The 7326-nt window shown below is 33.9% G+C and overlaps 1 long non-coding RNA gene across 1 annotated transcript; it reads right to left on the bottom strand.

Moving 5' to 3' along the window:
- Positions 1 to 263: 263 nt before the first annotated feature.
- Positions 264 to 3386, bottom strand: LOC141665968 (uncharacterized). Its single transcript, XR_012552153.1, has 2 exons — positions 3033 to 3386; positions 264 to 567 (listed from the first exon to the last, which is right to left on the bottom strand). It is a non-coding gene; the product is annotated as an uncharacterized LOC141665968 (long non-coding RNA).
- Positions 3387 to 7326: the final 3940 nt, after the last annotated feature.

Genomic DNA, 7326 nt, shown 5'->3' on the forward strand with positions numbered 1-7326 from the left:
TAATAAAATAAGCGAATATCCTTGTGTACATGTCATTTTATCATACTTTAGGGAATAATAAAACCCTGAATAAAAACTTTCTTTTAATAAGAGTATATATTGACCCTTTCAAATCCTTTTGTAATGCGGAAGCTAAAAATTTTAGAAAATGTAACTCACTATACACATAACAATCAGAACTCAAAACATGCTTGCAACTATTGGAATTTATTATATAATATAGATTTTGATACAGAGGAATTTTAGAAAATTTCGGCATGTGGTACTCGTAAATCAGATTATCCACCTGTAATCCAAATCCATCCATATCCATTTAACAGCAAATCAACAAATCTAACTTTTAAAAAGAAACACAAGTTCAACCTTTCCTAACCGATCAGGTGAACAACTAATACAACTATAAATAAGTTCAATATGTCCTAACCGATCATGTGAACAACTAGAAAATGCAGCACGATAACTCAACATTAAATATTAATAGCGGAAATAAAAACACAACCATATTATATATATGTGCAAATGCTAAGGAGGAGAGACTCTGTCCAGCTGGCCGCCATGCAACTTAACCTGAAAACATAAATGATTTTAACGAGTCGCAACCCAGTGAACATATATCATCATATAATATACTCTTGTAAAATTTACATATTTCTAAAGCGATAATCTAGCATTTCGCATTCTATAAAGACACTTGTATAGGTACATGTTAACTCGTAAAACTCATAATATCATATAAATATACCTGTAATTCACATAATAATCATTTCAGATAATCATCCGATAAAGCCAAGTAATCATTTACTATGAATGTGACATATGCCTGTGACTCCATTTTCTTTCACTTTGTTGTGACTGACCAACTTGACTTTAGCATCTCCCGGGACTCCTTTCCTTGGTCTCACGTATTAGGTCTAATAGACTTTTAGGATCTTGGTCCATCACATGATGGCCTCACGTATTAGGTCTATAGACTACATATTAGGTCTATAGACTGTTAGGATCTTGGTCCAAGGCTTTTCCTTTAATATACATTCTCGATGACCTCACGTATTAGGTCTATAGACTTTTTGGATCTTGGTTCATCATTCGATGACCTCACGTATTAGGTCTATAGAATTTTAGGATCTTGGTCTCAGTGTTTTCTTATTTATAGACTTGAAGGACTTTCCCTTGTTTTCACATTTATGGCTAGCTAGGCCATTAATTCTTATTTCTAATATTAAAGTAGTGGTAGTCACAACTCTTTTATTTAGTCGGTATGCAAATGCATAACATGTATATTACATTTCAACTATCAATTCACATACTTGTATCCGATGATCTGAAATTCATGTCATCTAACATCTAATCACATATAATTCCCGATAACAATCGATTCCATATAATTTACATACTAGAATATACCGATAACGATAAAGGTCATATAGCATATTAAGTATTAACCTTTGTACACAAAAACGTGTTAACTACATATAACCATTTCCAAGTGATCATCTCAAATATATAGATTAAGAGAAATATATAATTTAGCACATATATGTAGGAAAGATCTCAAATTTATACTCATCTTGACCTCTGCAATACTTTGATTGATGTTTACATGATTATAACTACAGATGTTTACTAGTCTTGAATCTTGCTAAACCTTTGAGATCCTATCATTCATATCTGAATTAGTACGTAATCATACACATTGCTTCACAATCTATATTCATGAACCAAATGCAAATATTATATGCATTCCAACTATGTTTATTAACTAACTTAATCAAAATCTATTTACCGGATAGTTAACTTACATCAACACATCTTGGTTTCGAGATTATAGACAAACACTTTTAAACAACACTTATTTAACTTCTCCTAGTCTTAAACTTTATTCATATTCCCTACCCACGTACTAGTTTATTCGGACCAAATACCTACTTTTACAACATTTTTAAATCAGTCCGGATGAATTTACAAACTAAATCATTCAAAACAGTTTATTCTTGATAATATCAGTTCCGCCCAGCCCTGCTCCAGAGCCAATAACTCCAGTTGAGTTTATTCAATTTACTGAATTCCTTTTCCTGAGTAAACTAGATATATAATCCTGAATCATGTCCAAAATTCACCGTATAACATGAAATTTACTATTAATGACATAGGTTTGAAGTTGGACTTTCTGGGCTGAATAGGAATAGTAGTGACAGACCTTAAATAATTATCTCTATCTCGAATTCTACACATCTGGTGATCGCAATCTTTTACATATGTATACTTTAAACATAAACTTACAATTCTTATTCTTTAACCAACAAGAAATTAGATGTTTAGGTCTCTCAAAACTGAATCCCAAAACTGAATGCCAAAGCTGAAAACCAAAGACTCTATTGCGCTCAGCATAGTAAAACAATTTTAATAAAATGAAAAATAATATTTTTAACATGAAACTTTCCATATTTGATATTAGCTACAAGTTCAGTCCCTTGTAAACATATCAAATCAAAATCAATTATGTAACTAAGTTAAATAATTGCCCAAACTTGCAACGATACACATAAAATTCTGTATTGCGCTACCTCTACTAAATTTGCGATAACTTTTTACTCACATACTCAAACGAAGCAAGTATACTAGAAACAAAGTAGAATAATTTCATCCTATTGACCAGAGCTGCTACTAACAATTCCAGAACAGCAGAACAGAACAAGGAAAATTTACCGGTCTTCAAAATTTACACTTTTGTTCATTATATGCAACTCCAAATCAACCATAATCACATCCACTTCTTATTTAAGCCATAATCATAACGAGATCAGAAGTTGTGCACTTAAGAATATTAACCAAGGTTCACTAAATTAGGTTATATATCCATCCCATACCCTTACTAACAAACTATTTACACTAATCAAAACTAATTAAGAATCATGCTTCTTTGAAACAATTACTCAAACAGGTTGTAAGCGTGCTTAAGTATTTATAATTGCGACATTAAGAACTCAAAAGAAAGTTTAAGAATGAATTTAAAATCATAGATAAAGGATCACCTTATCAAAACAAGCTTCGAATTAACAATCACAGTAGCACATCAATATCCTCGATTGAATATACACATCAAAGACAAGAACTGAGAAATGCAGTAAGTTTCGGATCAAAGCAACCGAAATAAGGATTATACGGCGACCTGAAAGTGGCTGGAAAACAGAACCGGAATTACATCAGCGGCGAGAGGACAGGAGAAGCAGGGAAGCACCATGAAACCGGAGAAAAGAGAAAGAGAGCCCGGAGACGAGAGACGAGAGAGATCGATCAATGGGAGAGAGATCTTTTTCTTTTTTTTCTTTTATTTTCTTTTTCTTCTTTTCTTTTTTTCTTTTTTTTAAACCACCATCCCCTGCCACGTTTTTAGTGAGGAAGGAAAACAGGCCACGTATAAAACAAATGAACATGTACCCTAAGAGTCTAGTTTCTGTTCTGCGCTTTGCAATTTAACGAACTAATTTGCAGGTAAAAATAACTCGAAAAATCACCAAAACAAATTTTAAAATTTTCAGAATATTTAAAAACTAGTAAAATATAAATTCCATAATTTTTGAAGCATTTTTGAATTTAACTTTGGACCCGCTCATAAATACAACCAGAAAATCATTTGGGGATAAATGATTGACGAAATATTATTCTCTAAATTTTATAAATTCCTATAAATAATTATTGAGATTATAAAGTCATAAAAATAATTTTAAAGATAACATCAGTATTTATGAAAATAAATCTTCAATAAAATCACATTTAAAAATAGAAATAAATTAATATGACTGAGCGATTAATAAGATAAACAATTCTCAACTGCAACTGAGTCACAATAATTAATATTAATACAACACATAGCTGGCAGAATCATATCATATAATTATTTATTTAATATTCATATTTTAATAACACAAAAATACAGATTATTATAGCTTAATTATGAAGCTAACACATAACAGCTAATCATCAAGTGCTTATACAAGTAAACATATAATATTCTTCACATTTAACCATATATTTTACCTACTAAATATTGACAATAACAAGTAACATTTGCAATCTTTAATAAAATATAAATGGCTTATTCTTAAATATTAAATGCAGGCTCGTTTGTGCTTCTTGGACCGAGATGTGACATACATAGTCTACTTATCATATCAAACTTCGACCACGACTTATCTTATTATTAAAAAATAAATAAATAGTGTTATATAATCGCTAAACTACTAAAATTTTAAATTACCAAATATAGTCTACTTATCCTATTAAACTACAATGACATGTTATCCTATTATTTTTTTATAAATTTATAATTATTATATATTTATATAAATATATTAAAATTAAACAATGACCAGGATAAATAAAGTTTTTAAATATTAACGGGACTGTGCATCACACACGGGATTTAAGGGTACACTTAAAAAGAATAAATACTAATTATATGACTAAACCATAATATCATACCTCCATGTAGGTTAGAACCAATTTTTATTTTTTGGTAAAAAATAATACAGTATTCGAATCCTACTCACAATTGTAAAATTATATATTTTAGCATCATCTGGATCAAAACACCAGATTGTCGTAACAGAGATAATAATTCTTTTCATAGAGGGCATATGAATCACATTTTGCAGCTTGAATTCTTTGTGGTGACAACAACACGCTGCACGCATTCCTTTATATTCATTTAGATTGTCTATTTCTTTTCATCTCAAAATTCTGGTCTAAGCCCATGGATTATAATCCGTCTTCTTTTTTTTTTTTATATATATCAGTGATTGCATTTTGTAGATCAAATCTAAAAAATCATCACAAATAATTTTAACTTTATTAAAGTATTGGCTCACCAACATGTTTTGTTGTGAGACTGACAAGAGCTCGTTTTCCAACTGTTGGAGCTTCGCATCGTTTGTTTCCAGATTGTCCCATGCATCCTTTGGAGTTTTTGTGCCGTTAATATGCTGCAACAACTCGTCTTCTATCGTTACTGATAAAACATACTTCCTGATGACTGCATACTTCCTGGCCTCGGATTTTACAACTATTTTTACAGCTTAATGTTGATGGAAGTAGATCTAGATACTTCTCTTGTTCAGTACATTTTCTTCCAAATTCTAACTCAAATTTAGTCAAATACAATGAAACTAGAACATTTCTTAGAAAATGTGGAATTTCAGAAACTAGAAAATCTCATAAGATTCCTGAGGGAGTCATTGAACTTTACTGAAACAGGAAAAATATTTAAACTAAAATAATTACAGCAGCTGATTCAGAAATATTTACAACTTCCTCCTTATTGATCTCACTGGGTTGACCTCGGAGACACACAGCCCATAAAGCTAAGATATTTAATTGATTCATTTTTTACCAAGCACTTGATAGTTGATATGACTTCTCTATACAGCTATATCCCTGTCCATCTGGAGTATTAGAGTAATATTAATATCAGTTCCCTCTTCCTCGCCATCCGTACGTAAAGCAACAGAAACCTTGGTTGGCTGAAAGTAAGTCAGCACCCTCTCAAGCAGGTAGTTCAGTTTCAGAAGTCAGAACTTTGAAGTCAGAGCACATGGCTTCCAACCTAGCATAGCTGAAGCCATCTTCGGCTGTAACATGAATGCTAGAAATCGCATCATCTTCGACAGCGCTCAGAGTACCCACAAGGATCAAACCGAAGATCACACATCCCGATCTGCCACGTGGCAGAGCGGTTCTCTCTCCGTCTCTCTATAAAAGGCCGGGCCTCCACCTCTTTTCTTTTTTATTCTCACAAAAGAAACTAAACAGAGAAGCAGAATTTTTTCTCCTAAAGCGATACTACTCTACTCCCTCATCCAGAAAATCTGTATAAGGGAGTGGGGGGCAAACAATAAGGTATAAGCAACCTGGTTAGGACTCAACCTTGATCTAAGGGGTATCAGACTCAATTGATGAACCAAGACCCCCCCTCAGCCAACGCAATCGAGTGGAGAAACCCAGGCTCTGGGCCAACCTAGGACCTGGATCATTTCCCAGCCAGAATCCAACCCTGGATCATCTTCTAGCCAGGGTCCAGCCCATGACCTGGATCACCTGCCTACTAGGGTCCAGCCCATGACCTGGATCACCTGCCTACCCGGATCCAGCCCAGAACCCGGATCACCCTGAGGGGGTCCCAGAAAGCACATGTACATTCCACAACCCGTCAAGGAAGGGTACGTGGGCACGTGACGATTACAGCTATCAACAACCAACATATCAGACAAACACGGTGCGTGTCAGAAGGCCATTAGGACACCCTGAAGGTGGTCCTCCCTTTGACACGTGTATGAAATCCACCCAAGCCAGACGTCCCCCGCCTTCAAGAACCAACGTCCCTGATCTAAAGGTACCACCCCCTAAACCCTACCTCGGGGCTATATATACCCCCAGGGATGAAGGGTTTGGGGGTTAGAAAACACTTTCATTACACACAGTCTCATACACTCAGCCTACACACACAAGCAACCCTAGCCCTCTCTGCCTTCATCTTCCCCAACCAGAAACTTATTCTTACACCGGAGGCGCCGCGGGGACAAAACCCCCCTTCAGCGTTGTTTTGCAGGCTCCTAACAGCAGCTACATCTCATTCGCACCCCGAAGGTCCAGGAACGGCATCGGAAGGAGCCGCCCCGCTCATCAGAGTTATCAGTATGAACATAATTTCATACCCGGAATTAGATACATGTCCTTTTCCAATTAAAACCCCTTGCTTGGATAAACCTCCTCACCTCTATTGCTTATACCCTGCTCCTTTTCTGTCCGAAGCAGAGAAACATAAGCAAAACAGGGACTGTGCGGCAAAAACCAACAATGGTGCACATTGGCTCTCTTTATATTATGGATAAAATATTGAAAATTTTGTTACAATACATGTCTTTTGATACAAGCTAAATATACCGAATTACGCCTTTTTAAAAATAAAATTATAATAGAAAAAAAAAATTAAAAAAATGAAATATTAAAAGTTTTGGTACGATCCTCGTTTTTTGGTACACCGTGATATTACATAATTACCCTTTACTTATTTTACTTATTTATAAATTTTAATTCTATACACATTTTTTATCGAATTTAAACGAAATTTAACTATTCATTCATGCTAAAACATAAACTAAACTAGCGTAAAAACCCGTGCAAGGCACGGGTCTGTTTATAAACTAAAATAATTTCTCGAACGAACCGAGGCATATATTAAAATAATTTCGTAATTAAAATACAGTATAATATAATTTTCAAATTTAGTTTAAGTTTTTATAGTAATTTTTAAGACAATTTTTACTTTTG

This window comes from Apium graveolens, chromosome 1, assembly GCF_009905375.1.
Source record: "Apium graveolens cultivar Ventura chromosome 1, ASM990537v1, whole genome shotgun sequence".
Taxonomy (NCBI): Eukaryota; Viridiplantae; Streptophyta; class Magnoliopsida; order Apiales; family Apiaceae; genus Apium; species Apium graveolens.